We start from the raw sequence: 19,726 nt of genomic DNA, 5'->3' as shown, positions 1-19,726 counted from the left end.
TCACTCAGTCTCCCATGCGGGGAGGCAGAGCGAAAGCTGCCGATAAAGCACGGTGGCAACTGCATTAAACTCCCCGTACGTACGTTTTTTTCCCTTGCAAATGCTCTGGGCTGGAGCTGGGAAAAGACTTTTTTTCCCTATCGCGAGGATCCACTCCTCAGCCTGTCCTGCACGCCTGACTCCTGAACAACATTTCCCCTCGCCGCCCCAGGGAAGCAGATTAGCACCAATCCCTAAATCCCCTGCGTTTTGCGAGGGGGCGCACGGCAGGCCGCGAGGTCAGTGCCTGGCACCCAGTGCCATCGTCGGCCCCCGGCGTGGCAGGATGAGCCCGGCGCGGGGACCCAGGCCGGCTCTCAGGGTGACAGTACCAGCTTCCCCCGCAGGGCTTTGGGCCCGGCTGGGGTGCAGGGGGCGAAGCGCGGGGGCGCACGGGGTGCAGGTGGGCAGCTGTCGGAGGACGGCTGCCGGCTGCCGCACTCCCCGGGGCAGGCAGTGGGGCGAGTGCACTGAGAGCTTATCACCTCCTGCCCCGCTGCAGCCTCAAAGTGCTGCTCAGGGAGTTTAGTCTGATTCGGAGTAAAAAAAAAAAAAAAATATATATATATATATATAAATAAAATATATATTTTTTTATTTTTTATATATACATATAAACTTTTTTCCCCATCCCCCGGCCTGCAAAGGCAGCATGACCACGGCGGAGGCCGGCTCCGCCGAGCGCGGCCGGGCGGGGACAGGCCCGCAGCCGCGGGCGGGCGGGCGGCGCGGGAAGCCGCGGAGCCGCGCGGAGCCGCCTCGGCGGCCCCGCACTTCCTGCCCGGCGGCGGCGGCGGCGGCGGCGGCGGCGGCGGCCGGGGGAGGCGGCCGGGGGGGCGGGCAGGGCGATACCAAGTGCCCCGGCTCCGCGGGAGCGCCCCGCCCGGCGCGGCCGCTGCGCGGGGCTCGGCGCTGCGCGCGGTGCGGGGCAGCGGCGGCGCGCTCCGCCCTCGGCGGCGCACGCTGCCCAGCCGGGGAAGTTGCGCTCCGTCTCTCGCTCCGCTCCGGTCCCTCGGCGACGGCGTCTTCCTCCCCCTCCCTCCAATGCGCCTCCAGCTCATTTCCTCTTTTCCTCCCCGCTCGCCGCGGCTCCGCTCGCCCGCGGCTCGCGTGAGCGCCGCGGCGGAGTTGTAGCTCCCAGGAAGCCGCCGCGCAGCCACCCCCTGCGCCCCCGCGCAGCGCCAGCGAGGCCGCCGCGGGACCCCGCTCCGCCAGCCGGGTAAGGGGCGCGGGCTGCCCGCCGCCCTGCCCCGCGCCCGCCGCCGCCCTGCCCTGCCCTGCCCTGCCCCGCCGCGGAGGGGCGCGGAGCGGGCGGGCGCGGGCGGGCAGCACCGCGGGGGGAGGAAGGGGGCTTCGGGGGCTCTGGGCGGCGGTGGGCAGAGCCCGGCGGGGCCGCGCGTCCCTTCTGCCGCCGCGGAACCCCCTGCGCCGTCGGGGCGCGGAGCGGGGCCCCGGCCCTCCGCAGCCGCGCGGGGCGGGCGCGTCGCCTGCCGCGCCCCGGCGCGGGGAAATGGCAGCGTTTTCCCCTGCCCGGGTACTCGGGAGGGGGGGAATAAATATATATCTATATATATCTCTACACACACGCATGCATACCGCACACGTATGTATGTATTTACATGGGTGCCTATGGGTGTGCACACGCTGTGTGTTGCAGCGTGAGTCTCGCCCGGCGGCGCGGGAGCTGCGCAGCCCGCGTGGGGCGGTTAATCGTTACCGGCGGAGCTCCCGGCGCGCGGGGGGTGTCGCGGGGTGGCTCGTGGCAGCTCCCTGACACCCGCGCTGCCCGCTCGCCCCTCCCGGAGCGGCCCGCGGAGCCGCCGCCGTCCGCCCCTGGTGCGCGGGGCCGCTGCCTCCTCCCTGCCTGCGGGGGGGCCGCGCCGGGCGCCCCGCTCCCCCCCCCGGCGGCACCTGCCGGCCCGGTTCGCAGCCGGCTGCCCGGGCACCTGCGGGGGCCTCGGGCTCCGGCCCAGGGCAACCGCTGCAATACCCGGGCTCGAAAAATAGTGAATAAAGCAGGGCTAGTGCGTTTACTACTCTGTTTCCATGCAAATAAGTTTCTGCTCGGTTTGGGAGAAGGCCGCGTAATGCATCCTCTGAAAGGAGAGGTTTGTTGAGGAAAAATAGCTGGGTGTTCAGCAGGGCTGTGTCACCCACTTACAGCAAGGTAATTTGTAACTTTGTGGCAAAACCCTGATTTTTTTTCACAGCAATACTTATAGGCGAGCCCGGGAGCTGAGTGTTACGTTGCAGTCCCATTCATGAATGCAAATCTGGTGGAGAGATTGCGTTTCCTCCGTAGGGAAAAGAATGGAGGAGTGAGTTATTCCCTCTGCAAGCTTTCCCAATAGGAGCTGTTTGTTGTGGCTTTGGGCTCAAAAGCTCTTCTCATCTAACACGAAACCCGAGCAAAGACCGTGGCAGTATTTCAGCAGACCATTGGCGTGGTACAACTGCGCTGCATGGGCTCCCCCCAGCATCGCTGGGGCGCTGCTTGCTGCCGCGGGGAGCAGAGCCGGGGACGAGGTGACAGGGCAGCTCGGCGGGCCTGATCCCGCTCGGCAGCTGTGCCGGCACCCGGCCCCACGCACGATCACCCTGCATGCCCAGCCCTTCCCTTGACCTTGCCTTAGCTCAGGTGCCTTTCGGTTGGTGCAAAAGGCCCTTACAGCAGCTGGGTATGTTTGATTTCCTCTGGTGTGGTGGGACGCAGGAAAAAAGGCAGATAATCTGCCTGCATCTTTGCTTACTTTAGATGGGGAAATACTGGCCAGCACAGCGCATGCTACTTCTTTGTGCCACCTATTTTCTTCTGTTCTTAAGGCTTCTCGACTTAAATTTGGGCTTTGCCTCTGCTTAGAAGTTGGAGGGTAGGAAACTACAGAAAAAAAAATTGCATGCTGCTATAGGATGGATGTCGCAATGCTGGCAGAAACTCCCTCGTAGAGTCAGCTATACTGGCAAAAAAAGTGGTTTTTGTTGGCATAGCTTAGTCTGTTCAGGGAATGGACTGAAGCAGTGTAGAGAAGAGTCCTGCCAGCTGCAGTCGGTGGGACTTGCTGTTGCAGCTGGAAGGCTGTACTGACAGCGATTCTTAAGTGTAGACAAACATTCGGAATTAGTGTGTGATTGTTTAGGTGCCGTCTTGCTCGGTCTGCGCAGCACCTGGCACGCTCGGGTCTCCTCCTGCCACTGGAGTTCACAGGCGTTGCAGTGACATGTCTCCTGCTAAACATGGCTCAGTTGTTGTGAGCTAATGAGAGAGATTACTCTGTAGCCTAAGCAACATTAAACTCGGATTATGACTCTGCAAAAAAAAAAAAAAAAAAAAAAAAAAAAAGGCATGTGATCTATGATTAGAAATGGTTGCAATTAAAATACTTGTGCAGCATGATGTATTGTTTTTTTGAACAGGACAGTGTTCTCTTGGGTGTTGATTACTTTGACTTGAGTGGGACTGCAATGCTGGTAGACCAAGTGGGCTATTCTGACTAAAACTCTATACCGTACATGTTTTCTTGCTGCTAGTGACATGAGTGTGATGGCTTTAAGGAATGAGACTGTGCTCTGAGTGTGTGCAAAATGCATTGATACTCGTGGGAAGAGGATCTGTTGCTTTTGCAAAGAGCTACAGATTTTTCTTTCCAGCATGACTTTTGGGTCAGATTCAATAACAAATACAATATGTTTTCCAGTGAACGGAAGAAAAACATTTTTTATGTGCTTTTCCTCTTGTTCCTAGGATGCTCCACATAATGTTTGTATATGGGATCTGTTTCTTTTGCTCATTGTCTATATTAGAACATAATTTTAGTGCCCAACTTCAGTATCTACATGGAACTTAATTCATTCTCCAGTTAATTTCTGTTGGTAAGAGGTGATTTATCTTCAGTTCATATTACTCACTATATTACTCTCTTGTGTGGGAACTTATACCATGGGTTGTGGAAGGATTTGCTCTTGCAGAATTGTTGAGTGTTAGCTTTAAAGAGCAGAAAATGTTTTAAATCGGTGCCTGAAATTTTGGCTTTTCAATAATCCTCTGCCATCCTGAAATAATAACAAATGCAAACAGTTGTTGTCACTTTATCAGCCTTTTGCTGCATAAAAGCTTTCATGGGTCAGTAGCGTTTTGCTAACCTGCTAATTAACCCGTTGATTTTTGCATTGCTCGCCTCTTGCAGATAGACATCTTCTGCCTGTTGTCAGGGTTGGTCCAACAGCAAAGTAATTGTGAATCCTTAAACAAAACGGTGGGATCAGATGCCGAAGAGACTGCTCGCTCTGTGCTTCCGCCAGCAGGAGAGCAGATTCTCCAGCCGAATCTTCTGGAAACCCTGTTACCTTTCTGGGAGCTTGGTGTCCTTTTTTGCGCAATGACTGGGAGACCTATGGGGTCAACTGCGCGCTGAATCGTGCCTTCTGCGGCGATGCCTGCCTGTCCTGGAGGCAGGAGTTTGGAGGACCGATCCATCTCATGAGCTAAGAAATACTGGGGTTCTTCTGGATTACACTGCATGAAAAACACCATTATTATTAGGAAATGCTGCTTATAATTCATAAACAGCATAGGGGGTTTGTGGGCACTTGTGACTGACCAGTGTGGAAGAGATCCCAAATGGCACTTCACGACTATTCAAGTGTTTCTTGCCCTGTATGTGTGTATTTTTTTTTTTTTTAAGTCAAAGAAAGAGCCACATTGTTTAATGAATTCTGCCTGGTGATTTATGTTAGTTGAGATCCTGCTTCGGCATTGGCGACGTTCTGCGCAAAAGATGCCAGCTGCAAACTGATCAGTTTTTCCCTTTTCTTGTGTGCCACGTTTTTTCCGATGATTGAACTACCTATATGAGGCAACACAATCCACTTGAGATCTGGCTGAGGGGAAAAACAGCAACAAAACTTACTGTACGTAGCTATAGTTACACACAGTTAATGCACCACCAGCCTTTGAGACCTTCAGCCAATTTTTGGGGTGGTTTCTGCAGTGGTGTTTTTAGGAGGCTCTCTTCTCCTTTTCTGCAGACGGCAGACCAGGCTGACTAAGTGGGAAACGGTGCAGCCAGATAAATCTGCCTTCAACAACCAGGGAAAAAGAGCGCTTGCTAGTGTTGCAGTTGCTGCAACCTTTCCCTCTTCAGGTGGTGCTGTAGGCTGATGGTATCCCTTTAAATCACCAGTTGTGCTGGGAAACGCTCGAAGTGGGTGACAGGGACACTTAGAGACTTTGAGGATGGAGGCTGAATATCAGAAGCGTGATTTGAGCCTGTAGAGATGCCCGGTGGCAAGCAGGCATCCTGAGGTCCTGACAGGTTTGCCAGGACCAGTGGGTAAACCTGGGCAGCTGGCTTAGCCGCTAGATTACGTTTTTGTTTTGGACAGCGGGTTTATCATAATGAATTAATCAGTGTACTAGTTGGCCGGGTAAAGGTGTTTGCTTTTGTTTCCCCAGCCATGCAGCAAGCCAGCATCAAGCGCATACTTTCTGCAGGTGGAAGCGCAGGAGGCGTTTCGCCATGAACGCTGCAGGGAGAGGGGTTGGCATGCAAATGCCAAACTCCTGTAATTTCTTGAAAACACAGGCATTGCTGTTGGCTGTGATTGATGGCATAGCTTGGGCATGGGATAAGGAAATACATCTTGCTGATGCTTGAAAGTTGGCACGTGGCTGCTGCGAAGTCATTTTAGCATAGGCAGAGGTGGTGGCAGTGGGAGGCGGGAGGAAAAGAAAGCCTCCGGGGCCGGGAGCCATGGCGCGTGGGTGTCAGGCAAGCCTGGCTTTCTGCGTGTTTAATTCACCTCTGCTCCGCACAGGCTCGCGTGTCTATGCAGAGCGGATGCTTTTCACTGCTCTCAGGGAGCAGGATTTTTTCTTTTCTTTTTTTTTCTTTTTTCTTTTTTTTTTAATAAAGGGCATTGTGAACAGGATTCGCTATTCTTGGCAGCTCTTCCATTGCGCGAAGGGAGAGAGCTTGCTGCTTTGGGTCATACCGCAAATCATGTCAAAGCGAGTCAGTGGTTGCAGGGCGTCATTTGCCTTTTCTCCTTATTGGGGCTTTTTTAGTAGATGAATGGTGTTTCTCAAAAGGTATCGGCTGGTGTTTCTTAGAACAAAAGCTTTCCGGGGACAGTGGCGCAAACTTGCCTTTTGAAGGATGGGGAGCAATTTGGGGTTGGTTGATGGGAAGTGCGTGTGTGAGGGGATTACATGGGAGGATGTTGTGTGTACGTAACTGTTAGCACAGAGTTTAGCTATTAAATGTGCATTCAAGAGAAAACAAGCAAAAGCAAGTGTGTTTTGTAGTGCTTAGGAAAGGGGCTAGAAGCAACATCTGTCGAGTATATTAGAAGACACTGGAAAACCCTTCAACCTGCTCACCAGAGTTGAGAGGAGCTCAGCGGCTTAAAATTGTGGTTTGGGAACATACAGCTGAAGGAGCTTCCTTGCCAATGAGTATCGCAGACAACTGGATTTTGTAATCTTCCCTGCAAACTGGTCAAAGTGCCATCTCAGATCAAGCTGGGTTTTTTTCCTCCCACTTTTGCTGTTGGCAGTGTGGTCAACATCCTTGCTTTTGTGACTGTTAGACATATTCCAGTTTCCAGTTTGAGTTTCTCTTTAAATGGCTAATATCCCTGTGTTTTTGTGTCCCCACTATCTTTCCTCTCATTGATAATTGCCCCACTAATGCTCTTAAAAAGAAAAAGCCACAGTTTCTATAAAGGTGATGGAAGAAGAAGGCAGAACCGGTGTAAAAAGTGCTCCGTTATTAGATGCTACTTCAGTTTTTATTGGGCTGAGTTTTGTTGCACTTGAGATAATGCACACCAGTTCTGCTTCAGAGGGATTCGGGGCGGGCCTTCCAGAAAGCCGATGATCTTTTAAAAGATTATTAAAAGAAACACTTACGCAAAATAAAAAAGGTATTTGAAATATGTATACTTTGCAGTCACCTTTTTGTGACCAGTCTCTGAAAGCTAGAACCATTTACATGAAAATGAGTAGGTGCCTGTGTCAAACCTTTCTCTTTTCTTTGAGCAGTAAAGCTTTGAGGCTGGTGTCCAGCGCTGAAGCACAGCAAGGAAAGGTAACAGGCCAAATCTGTCACTGGTGGGACTGAAAATCCCATAGCAAATGTAAGGAGTCTGATTCCCCTGGGCTTGGGTTTAATGTGGAATAAACACTGAAATCAGTTGAGGAGTTGTGGAAGGCCTTTTAAATAATTAATTAAAAATATCTATTGCTGTTACTTCTTTGGCAGTGGAGCTCGTGCAAGTTTGCTGGGCAGCTTCAGTAATGGCTATGGACCCTTTTCAGGTTCTGTGGGAGGAATTTGGTCACTTCTTTCCTGCCTGTCCTCCCCTGAGAAATGCAGCGCAAGCTGGAGGAATGCTGCATTCCTCAGAGCCAGGCTCATTTCAAAGCAGCAGTTCTGCCTAAGCAAGTGAAGGGCTTTTTTGTGATTGGCAGAAGATGGATCAGAAGATTTTTTTTAATGGAAATTGGATTTCAGTCCAGCTGTGGGTAATTGGAGTTGTGGTAACGGTCTGAAAGCAAATGAGAATGAGCTTTTTAGACTCCAGTCACAACTGCTCACGTCGTACTTCTTAAAACACCATTCTTTCCTAAATCTGGCCCTAAAGCTCTGTTACTGAGAGCTGTATTTTTTTCAGGCAATGCATAAAGTGAGGGAAGACCATTCTTAATATTAAATTCATCCTCTAGTCTTTCTCTCCGAACTCCTTAAGCATATCCTGGACCTGCAAACGGAATTGCACAACCAGCCCTTGTGAAGCCCTCTTGACCTCAGTGGGACTTTGCAAAAGAGCAAAGGGTGTGTTTTCTTTCTGTTCCGATTGAAAACAGCAATAGAGGGACTCTTCAGAGTAATCTTTAGTAGCAGAGCACTTTGTCTGTTGTGGAAAGTGGATTCTGTGATTCAAATGATTTCTCAGAGCCCAGCCAGGAGGAGAAGAGGAATCTTTGCTGAAGAAAATTGCCCATCACTCAAGCCTGCCAAGTTACTGCTGGATTCTCAAGAATAGGGAACTGAAGAAATCGCTGTGCCAGTCACAGGAGGGTGTCCGTCTTCTGACAGAATGGTTTGCCACATACAAGTTTTGCTGGGTCTGAGTTTCGGAGCAACACTGACTGCGATTTCTCCTCTCTCAGATCTCCTGTTGTTTGCCTGTGTCTCTCATCACTTCTGATCTGAGTTGCTAGCAAGCTGTTAGCAGGGTGTATTCTGCACCTTTCCACAAGTCCTGTGCCTTAAATGAGGCAAGCTGTTGTGAATTGATAGTACCAGAAACAAGTGAATGCTCGTTTTCATGAGCGTAATTCAAGAGGAGTAATTTCAAGAGGTTACCTTGGAAGCGACCATGTCCTTGCTTGCCATTTCTACAGCTCTGGCCTGTTGCAGGACATATTCAAGGGTCTTCTTCCTTGGCAGGTGGCTTAGCCATCATCCTTTCTGAGGTAGGGCTCTTCACAACCAGACATTAGGCCCATCTGCGTTGGGAGATTTAGAGTTAGCTGCTTCTTGTCACCAAGTTTTGTTTGCAGGGTTGGTGCCCTTGGCCAGCTCTGGGGTCTTGTGTGCCTCGTTTAGAGGTCCTTCTGGCTTTTTACACTTGGTGGGGAGGCATGTTTCTAACAAAAACACTCTGCATTGCTTGGTCAGGGGAGTTTCATGAAAGTGAAGAAAACATTTTTGGGAAAACTTATTATCCTTTTTTACTGCAGATCAAGCTGTACACATACGAAAGGCTGGGCTGAATATTTAATATTAATAGCTGCTCAGGGGCTTATAACAAGTGTGTGCCCTGGTATAATAGCCATTTTATGAAAAGGCGAACTGGTGGTGACTTTTAAATATTGCAAGCAGTACAACGTCGTGCCTGTCAGTTTGCTTGCGTGCACTTTGCTGTCAGCAGCCGGACTGCTGCGTATGTGCTGTGGGGCTAAAGTAACTAAGTCTTCTTCTGGGGCTAAGTCTTCCACCCCTTTCCACCCTGCGTCCTCCGCCAGCTGGAGGAGCTGGTTCTTGTTAGTTGGTAGAGAAGGAGCAAGTGTGTCTGCTGCCGTGGCTGTTCCTCAGAGGCCGGTGGCTGAGCAAGCTGATCCTCACATCGCCTTTTCCCTTGCGGTTCCCACCGGCCTCGTGTCCTGGCTGCCAGCCTCTCGGTGCATGCCCAGGCTCCCCCAGCTGCCGGAGTCAAGCCATGGAGACAGTTGAGCAGGGTCCTACTTCACGTTGTTAGGCTTGGTTTAAACCTAAGCTCAGTGGCAACATTTTTTAATATGTCAGTCATTGCTGGAGGTTAGTACTGTACAGTCTGCCGTGCAGTGATTGAAGCATATAGGAAGTTTTGCTCTTAAAGTTCCTTTTCCAGCGTTCTGGAGGGTCAGCGAGACACCAGTGCCTCTGTGTTTTTTGTTTTCAAGGGATTTTTTTCCTGCCTGTAATTATAGATGTGAGAATGTATACTTCTTTAAATGCATAAGTGACCTATCCAGGAGCAGTAGTTTGTCAAGCGATTAACTTAGTTGCAAATTCCTTCCATCTGCAAATAGCTGGAGAGTGCAGGGAATCTGCTTTTTATTTAGCGTAGAAGGGCCTGAATGTGCAGACAGGGTTAAGGTTATATGGGGCACCTTATCTCTGCTGCAATTCATCACTGTAATTTGGTTTTTGAGCAAATTCAAGCTACTTTTAGTTCTTGGAAGTCTTTTGAACTCTTCAGACTACAGCTCTGTTATATCCTTCCACCTGATATCTTAGCTGGTACAAATTTGCAATCTCCTTTAATAAAAGGCAGCAGACACTGTTTTCCCCCCTATGCAGCTACTTAGCAAATCTTATTTTAGCAGATACCCCCCTTCCCATGACCTTCATTATTCACTCCATTCCTCCCGAAGTTTTATCGTATAACTTGAATGCAGTGTTTAGTTTAGAGCATCCTGTGAAGCAGGGAAACACAACTGAAAAGGGGAAGGCAGAGATAAACTTCCTGAGCGATGAATGCGTAATGACACAATTTTGTTAATCATATTGGGAAAAAGTTTGCAAGAGGAAATAGAGTAAATATCTGGCACAGTTCCATCCCCAACTGCCTGTGTGCTTTTAACTGCAGGCTAATTGTTTCTGTCCAAGTCCGACAAGGCAGTATGTGGCACTTGTCAACTGCCTGTTTTAAAAAAAAAGAATGCAATTCAGTAAGGGAAAAATGTTTAAGTGAAAATAATTCATCTTGTTCTGACACTTTAAATTAGATTTAATAAAATTTAACGTGTTTAGGCACAGTAGAGTGCTGGAATTGCCCTGCCTTTCTGTCTGCCTTTGATAAACACTCAGGTTCCAGAGGAGTTTTGTGCAGTATATGATCTTGTACAGCTTGCTTTTGGAGTCAGTTATGTGATAACATCAAGTTAATTGAACTTGGCTTCTCATCTTAGTGCTAATGCTGTCCCGAGAAAGCCCTCCTAGCCAAAGTTTGCTTGACTCTGAATTTCCTTTTAGCTGTGTATGTGGAACCCAAGTTTGGGATGTGTTTAATATGCCAGATAATTTTGCTTATGTGAATCTGGGCTAAGAATTGCAAATGTTGATTATTTGTTGAATTGGGCAGAAGAGATACCTGCATGGCTTCCTCACCGCTCTGCAAAGGGGCATCACAGCACAGTTATCCTCAGTGGCCCCTTTGCACAAGCTTCTTTCTGTTTCTGTTAGTTTCCCTGTTGTTCTTCTGGATCTAGCATGGATAATTGTTTGTGTTATGACAGCATCAGTCAGAGAGAAGTTTCTCATACAGCACACTTCAGGCCATTCTTCAGTCAATGGTTTAACCTCTGCATTATAGCTGTGTTCAATAAATAAGCCTTCAGGGATGCTGAGAGTGTGGGGGGTTTTGGTACTGACTCTGGACCTCATCTTCTACCAATTTAGGTCCAAACTAAATTGTGTTTTCTGTACTGTAAAGAGAAAGCTCCAGCGTAAAGGAGAGATAACACGGACCATGGCAGTTTCACTTGGAGTATTCCTTTAAAATTCCCCTATAAAAATTAAGGGGATAGACTGGATCATCTTTTAGGATTTCTCTGACTACTGGGATCCCAGCAGCCAGGTAAATAGTCTCATCATATTCTCAGGGCTTGCTAGCTTACTTGATATGCCTGAATGCTAAAGAAAACTAAAGCAAAACAACTTTCCAGGAAACTGGGGGGGGATTATATTACCCTCTACTCCTCTGTCCAAATCCAACAGCCCTACTCTTCCCCCCACGCACACCTTTTTTTAAAATGATATGACACTCACGGTCTTTTCTCTGTGCCTGAGAGATGGCCTGGACATTTCACTTCATTCTTACAGCGGAGTCAGGCTTGCTTGGCAAGCAGCTGGTAGGTACTGGTGATGCTGCAACATGCTTCAAGTTGCAAAAATTTGTTTTGGGAACATCTTCAAATGAACTGCAGAGGGAGAAAGCCTGAAGACAAAGAGCAGCCAGGGATGGACATCTTCTGGCAACGCAGGCTGTTTTAGAGCATCAGAGTAGTCTGGGAACCCAAGCCTGTTTAGTCCGTAGGTGCAAGTGGTGCTCCAAATAGGCAAATACAGTCTCCAAGGAGCAATGCGACTGCCTCTCTGCTGCTGGTTCCTGATGCGACCAGTGCTTGGTGGTTGCTTCATTAGCTTGTCTGGCTAAAAATCGTCATTGTGAAAGGTGATGCTTAACGATGATGACTGCCAGGAACTTTCTCCAAGGATTTTTTTGTGTTTGCATGACCATGTTTGTCTTGCATGTGCCCGCTTTGATGTGTACAGGTTGAGGTGCATTACTGCTATGGTCATAAGAAAATCATGTGGACAGCTGGGAGCAGGTACAGGGCCACGGAGCAGATGGACCTGTGGTTACCTTGTGGCTCAGGGGAGCCAAATTCAATCTCTGCCTTAACCATATGCTTGCTGCAATATTCTTGGAAATCTCAGGGTCTCTGTGCATCAGTTTCCCATTGGAGCAGTTGGGTTTTAATACCTTTCTGGGGGTGTTTGAAGGATGTTGCTTAGGTGAAATGGTAATAGGAAAGTGGCTGTGCTACTACTAGCAGTATCCAAAGCAGAGAAAGGAGGGAGAGCAGTTCAGTCTGTAGCAGAAATCTCAGCAGTACTAGTCCCTGTGGGGACATACAACCTGAGGCATAGCTACACCGTAGTCATTGCACCGCACTGCGGAGAGTGCTTGAGTTAACTTTTAAATTAGCCAGTGTCTAAATCCTTAGTTTTGCCACCTTGGAGCTCAATATGGGCTGCAAAACCTTCCCAGAAACCAAAGTAAATAAGCCTGTGCTGAACTGTGACAGTATCTGGGCTAGCTTGGATCTCACTGAGCCGCATCGGACTGTGTAAGTGATCCTGAGGATTTAGTCAGGTTGGAAATGAGCTCGGGTAATGAAAATCCTTTGATGGTCAGGGTGAACTGGCTGACGCCTCTTCTATAATTTGAGGGCATTAAAGAAAACAAAGAAACCTATCACAGGTTTTGTTTCTGAGCATCCATAAGACTGGCTTGTGAAGGAGGATATAGTCCTCTGTCTGCAAGGAGTAACATGAGTTTCCTTGTGCTGTGGTTTGAGCTACCTGGCTAGGCTGGACTGCTCAGACCTGCTGGGGGGCTCTGAGCGCTGTCTTTCAAACGTGCTGCTTTGAAAGGTCAGGAGCAGAAAGGGAGGTGAGAGGAGACGGGAAAAGGAAGGTGCCCGAGGGAGAAGGGGTGGATGGAGGACCCTCTTGAGCAGTCCAGCACCTGGTATATCTTCTGGCATGGCCTCACGTGCAGTCCTGGTGCATCCCCAAGCACCTGCAGCAGAGCGATAGTCAAAGGTGGAGTACAGTGGTGGGTGATGAGCCCTCTAGCTGCAGGTGACCAGAGGAAGAGCCTAGCAAGTAGTGGTTGCACAGTTGTTTCTTGGCTGTTCATGACTGTTGCTACCCACGTGTAAAGGGGACTGCAGAATATTATGTCTGACAAGCCCTCCCAGTTTGCATTTAAAATAAAAAGGAAAAAAAAGGTCACTTTCTATAAAACAGCAGGTTCCAGTTGAAAAAGAAATTGTAAATGAGGGAGCTTTGCTAACTGAGAGCATAGATTTCATATAACGCTGGAGGTCATCTCTGTACAAGCAGAAAGGTTGCTGCTGCACACACTGCTTGCAGGCAAGTCACACTGTTCGGAAAGGTAGCAACGTTAATAACAGTATCGATTTGTCTTAATGCAGTTATGAGAGCTGAACTTTGGAGGTGTGGGAGGGCCTTATCAGCAATCAGCACTGAGACTGATTAAGAATAACATCAGCCAGAGGAAAACAAATGGAGGCTAGAACAGGACAGGGTAAAATAGTGGCTATTAAGGGAAGAAAAGTGCCTACAACACTTCAGGCTCCTCCATGAAGTAGAAAGAAATCTACTTAATAAATAATATCTATGACATGAAGCAAAGGAAAAGAGTTAAAATCACTTTGGAGAGCAAAACTGAAAAAATGGTGCCTGCAACAGCTTTGGTGCAAGCTGAAGCAGGTCCAAGCCTACTACAAAGAATTGCCTGGCCTAACTGCGAAGACGGCACAGTTAAAAAAAAGCTCACGGGTGAGGCAGGGGTGGATCATCTGTGAGCATCGCGTGGGAGTTTTGCACCTGCCAAATAGGTTAAACTATGGTCTGAAGCGAGAACTTCACCCCGGCGCTGGCATTCAGGGCTGTGTTTGCAAGTAGCAAGTGTGTGATTTTTATCAGGCAATTGGCCATGCCGAGTGCGACAGCTCCCGCGTGTACGCTGCGCGGCAGGTCCTGCGCCTGGGTGCTGCGGTGCAGGCCACACCGTGGTTGGCAGCGCTGGCCCTGCCATCGAGGCAGATGCTCCCTGCTGGGTACGTTGCCTGCTGAGGAGGCAAAAGGCTCCAAGTACGAGTTAGAGGCCTTTTTGGTCTAAGCAAAAAAAATGGGTTGTGTGCAGAAGGGAAATATGTGTGATTTGGGACCGAAAGGTGTCAGCTGACCACGTAGGAGGGAGCAGGAATGGTTACAAAGTGAAAGTGTTCGTCCCCTTGGTTTCTCTGGTCTGCCAAGGAAGCTCTTTTTGCAAGGATCTTTGCAAGCTATTCTTTGGGCCGGTCTCCTTAAGCTATTTGCTGACAGCCCTGAAAATATTAGATTGATGTACACACCTCTTCTGCCCAGCCTCCAAAAGTTACTGACATCTCTTCCTTTAATTCTGCCTTGTAATTGAATTTCTGCCATAAGTTGCTTCTGCTAATTCAATTATACCTTACTTTTAATTGACAGTGGATTTAAGTTCTTCATGCTCTGTTACCAGAGAGATTAACTTCTGCTGTCCGGTTACCCTCTACTCCGCAGGGTTGGAGCAAAGGTTTTGTATGATTATAAGAATTTAAATAGCCAATTTTTTTTTCAAAGTCTTTTGGAAATCCAAAATCTAGTTGAGGCCTGGGAAATGGCATTTGGTTGTTAAATAGTAGCCAGGTGATCTTGGTGTGCTGTGCTGTATGGCTTGTTGAATGGACATGTGCGAGGAAGGCCCAACAGCTCCATACCCCCAGCACAGAGGAGGCATCAGAATTGCTTCTGGGTTGTTTCCTATTCTGCCATTGACCCGTTTCAGCTATTACAGAGCCTTCCCACTGGGTTTCATTGGACAAGTTAGCATTCATTTCCTCGTAAAATGAAGATAGCAGATTTTCTTCCTAAAAAAGATGTTAAACTTAGAATTATATGTTTCAATGCTTGTATTGCTGCCAGTTTGCGACATTTGTGAATGCCTGCCCAGTGAGAGTAATAGAGAATTTCATGGAGTCTCACCCCTCCTTCCTATGCGCAGAAGACATGCACTGAATGGGAAAGACATCGGAATAAAATAGGAGAAAAACAATTTAGGGAGCACTTGCTTCAGGTTTTTCTTTTCTGCTATGTTCTCTGGGCCGTACAGAGCTGTTTGTTTGAACTCTCCTGTTAGGAGGATGTGCGCTGCAGGGTTAGGCCTTTAGTAAAAGCTAGTGACCTAGGACCATGTGTGGTCGGGGAGAAGGCACATCTGGGGGTAACTGATGGTCCCGTGCTGCAGCAGCATGACCTGACCTCACTTCTGCAATACTTGTCTCTTCCGTGTTATTTAGTAAGGAGCGCAATTTAAGCTCACTGCTTAACTTCAGATATTTTCTTTTCTTCTTGGTGATTATATTTGAAACCTGTAGAGAATTTGTGAGTTTCCATAAGAACAAAAAAGTGATAATATAGTACTGAATTTTTTAAAGGGGAGGAGGTGGAATTACAGTACAGTCGGACTGACTTTTATTACAGTGTTTTCCTGAAAGCTAGTAAATTATTTCCCACGTAAGTGTCTTTTGGGTGTTTATAAGTTACAGTCAGCATGGATTAGTCTGGAATGAATCATGTCAAACATACTAATTTCCTTCTACAGTGGGGTAACAGGTCCTGTGGGTAGCCAAAGAGCAGATGATATGATGTACTCCAATCTTAGGTTTGTAGCATGATTCTGATAGTCTCAGAAGGAAGCTAGAGAAAAGAAATCCTGATGAAACCTCTGTGTTATGGATGGTGCAGGATAGGTTTGCTAACCATATACTCCAGGACTGGCTCTAGTAAGTGATCAAACTCAGAACAGATATTCGGTGGGGATTTTCAGAAGTGGACCTCATGGCTTGGGTCTGTAAGCTACCACCATTATAATTCAAGCTTTTGTTAAAGTAGGTGTTCAGACTCAACAGGTAGCACCAAATTAGTGGAGGTTGTAAGCACTTTGAAGGAAGGATTAGCTTCTCAAATAACTTTTGGCAAACTGGAAAATGAACTTGAAGGTCCGAGCATTCACACTTGCAGGCATTAATGATATGTTAATATAATTCCTATTGAGTGAGCTGGCTGTGAAGACTAGCTAGGGAGTAGTTCCACTGAAAAAACATTTTGGGGTTTTGGTGGGTCGCACACTACTTAGTCAATGTCATCCTGCCCTGAAAACAACAAATCTTCCTGGCCTCCGTAAACAGGAGTATTGACTTAATGTGTTTCACGTTCGGTCTCTCTGTGCTTTGGCATTGCAAGGCCTTCCCTGGAGTACTGAATCCAGTTTGTGGCATCGCTTATGAAGGAAGATATGGAGAAAATCAGAGAGGCTAGAGGCAATCTACAACAGGGATCTGAAAAACTGGAAATGAAAGATGGAAAGGAGTAGAGTTATTTAGTCTGGAGGGAAGAGTAAGGAATGGCATAATGGTTTTGAAATACATGAAAGATGACTATGAAGGGAAAAATACAAAACCTGTTCTCAGTGTCTGTAGGGTTAGGACAAGGGGCAATGAGTATGAATAGTATCACGAAAGGAAGAAGTTCCTGCTTGTTGAGGATGGTTAACCATTGAGGAGATCGCTGGGAGGCTTTGGTGATGTCTGGTGTCTTTGTGGTTGAGGCTTTATGTTGGACAGACCAAATGGTTCATGTGTCTGGGGTAACAACCTGTGGTGGACTAGAGGCTCTTGTGAGTTGGGTCACAGGCCCACTGGGATTTTGCTTGTAGAAGTTGTGGAGTTACTGGATCAGACAGTTGTCAGGAGGGATTTGGGTGCAGCAAATCCATAGGCAGCAGGATGGGCTGGTCTGATGCTTCCCAGCCTTCTGTATCTGTGCTGTACTGCAGCGGCTGGAGAAATTACATATAGCTCTGTCCGCTGTGGGGCTCTGTGGGAGGTGGGAATAGGAGCGAGTCATTGGTTTTCAATTTTCTAATCCATAGACTTTCGGAGATTACGAATTGCAGGAGCAGGTGAACTACTTCTAGTGCTCTTGTCTCTGATTCCATAAGTGCTGATGAATTGTCAGGATCCGTAGCTGGCTGATGCCGAAGGGATGCAAATTATTATGCTCTGCTTATTGAAGAAGAATACTCAACCTGAAAGAGAAGTGATTTCTATCCTTTCAGAGCAGTGTTTAATGGCTCCAGCAGTCTTCAAATTGGCTTCCTCCTATTTCAGTTCCTTTCTTTTCTCCTGTTTTTAGATCTCGGCATATTAATAACTTGAGGTATAAGCCAAACAAACCTTTCCACTGTGGTATTTTGATGTAATCTGAAGCTGGGTCTTGCCTATTTTGAGAGATGAGTTTTAAAGGAAGAGGTTAAGCAGGAAGAATGGTTTCGGTAGATTTATTGAATGCTGTAAGAATTTGCTATCCAAACTCGAGAGCAATCTGCGTTTTTCAACATGTGAGCTGTTTTCTATTTCAGGATAAATAATAAAATGCAAAAATAGGCAACAAAGTTGCAATTGTTGCTTAGTTTAGAGTAAGAACCAGAACCAGAGCTTTTGCATGTTCAGATAAATTCTATTTTCTTTTCCAATTGGGAAAATTGGCTTGTAGAAGGGAAGCTGAGAAGTGGGAAGGTTGTCACTTCAATGAAAATTGTACTGTAAAGCGTGTTTGTTTTGTGTTTTCTCCTTCAGGTAATTGAGCCCCGTGGACTTTCTCTGAAGAGGTTCCAAGATAGGTGGTGAGTACTTTCCGAATCCTACTCCATTCAGGGTGCTTTTTAAATTAGTATAATAGAAAATATAAATGTCAACATTTATTCTGCAGCTGATGCAGAAGTTTACCATTTACTGAGTTTTTTTTTTCTTTTAATTTTGATTTAATTTTAATTTTAGAGCTAGCTACATCTTTCAATAGGGGTTTGGCTCCAAAATGTTAAGCTTTACCTTTGCACCAGAATGAATTTCCTGAGGCTTGATTAGTTAAATATTACATATATATTTTTAAACATTTGCCTTCAGCAGGGAAAATCTGCACAGATTACATTGTATTTTGTACTAAAAGCCTATACTGTCCAGTGGGGTAAAGCTTTTTCCATTTCAGAGAACAACCTTCTTAGGAAAAAAGCTGACCTTCTGTTTTAATCTAATGGAATGGAACTTCTGAAGGTTTAAATAACCTGGATAACTCCCTCTAATCTCTGCTGTGTGTGGCTGATTTGACTTCTGCCTGTACCCCAACCTTTAATTTATTTCATATATATGTGTTTTACTGGTTTCTTATTTGTAAGTAGACTAAGTGCTAAAGCAGTGAAGAGTTGCAGAAAAATAAGATTCATACAAAAATGCCAATGTTATTGTGTAATAGCCAGAGACCTACCTCTTGAGCTGATGTGAATCGGTATAGTTTTTCTTCCTCTGGCGGAGTCTGTCTCTTCCAGGGCGTACGAACCAGGAATCTGCTCTGTGGTACCCTTTGCAGTTTGTTTTTGCTGTTTCTAGATAAATATGTACTCTGTTTCCTCCTTCTAGATTCTTTCCAATGAGATTAACAAAATTATATCATTACACATTAATTGCTCAGGAAGTTTATTCTGTAGTTGCATTTCCCTAGTGCGCAGGATACAAGCTATTAGAGCTCTTGTGTGTCCAGACTGAGTAATGAACTACAGTTGAATGCCCAAAGCCTTTAATGGACCTTTCCATCTTCAAATAATGTCTTTTCCATAGATAAGGTGCCTTTTGATCCCAGGTTAATGCAAAGTATCCATACTGTGCACAGCTAAAATGTAACTGTGTTCACTTCCTTGTTGGGGTTGGTATGTTGTAGTGTGCTTGTGTCCACTTAAGTACACATTCATCTTGATCAGAAAAGGTTACTCTTATTTAACGTCTCTTAAATATGTTTGTTATCAATTACATTTTTCCATCAACAAAATTCCCTTACCTAATAAACTGTGTTATTTGTGTTTTCTATATAAGGGGAACTAAATCAGCCCTGCTAGAATTTGCACTGATAGTTGCAACAGATGTAGGCAGCCAGTCCTTCTGACTGAGGAGCGGATTCATAATGCGTGTATCTTACAGGGCCAAGTTATGAATCCCTCGTTCCTTTTGCAACTGTTCCTGTGAGTAATAGCTCATGAACCTCTCCTCTGCCTCCACCCCTGCAGCTACCATGAATCTTTGTGATAAACCTGAACGCTATTTGTACTGATAATTGCTATATTGAGACTCGAATCATCAGTTGATCTTTTTCAGATGTTGAAAGATGAATCAAACTCGCTCTTCCTCGGGGCAGAGTGGAGTATGGGATTGGTGACTGTAATGTTGTACGTTTGAAGGCCAAGCAATTTAAAACTGTCAGTTTAAATTGTACGTACGATCGGATTTTATTTTCTTGTTGTTTCAGGTAACATCTGAGCAGGCTATAAGAGGAAAACTTATTAATACTCCAAAATACATACACTTGCTGTAGTTAGTGTTATTTTTCTCCTGCATAGTGCCATCAGGTGGTGGTTGCAAAACCACAAAAGTCCTCTGGTCCTTCAGCAAGACTTGGGTTTCTGAGGTACTTTTGTGAATTCAATTTAGAGGTGTTTATACATCATGTATTTACTACTTTAATGCCCCCTATTACTCCTTGTCTTTCAAATACAGATGGCTTATTCCAGTTTGGGAATTTAAATGATCCATACTAGTATTAAGGTACTTGTATAATGCATATGGTTTCCATATGGAGGCTTATGGTGGTCTTGCTGTGTCAGTTCCCATTTGGTATATTGTGAAAGAATGACCTGAAAGTAGACCAGGGCTGAGTCATTTGAGCGTTTTTCAAAGTGCAGTATGTGGTCA

At 46.7% G+C, this 19,726-nt stretch overlaps 1 protein-coding gene across 1 annotated transcript in view; it reads left to right on the top strand.

The window, feature by feature from the left end:
- The first annotated feature begins 895 nt into the window (after positions 1-895).
- The window catches only part of HPCAL1 (hippocalcin like 1), a 68,899-nt gene continuing 50,068 nt past the window's right edge, over positions 896-19,726 (top strand). The window contains exons 1-2 of the mRNA XM_026097211.2: positions 896-1,258; positions 17,567-17,613. The gene's annotated coding sequence lies outside the window, so the exon portion shown is untranslated. The remainder of the gene's footprint in view (positions 1,259-17,566; positions 17,614-19,726) is intronic.

Source organism: Dromaius novaehollandiae, chromosome 3, assembly GCF_036370855.1.
Source record: "Dromaius novaehollandiae isolate bDroNov1 chromosome 3, bDroNov1.hap1, whole genome shotgun sequence".
Classification (NCBI taxonomy): domain Eukaryota; kingdom Metazoa; phylum Chordata; class Aves; order Casuariiformes; family Dromaiidae; genus Dromaius; species Dromaius novaehollandiae.
This window is presented reverse-complemented; position numbering and strand designations above follow the sequence as displayed.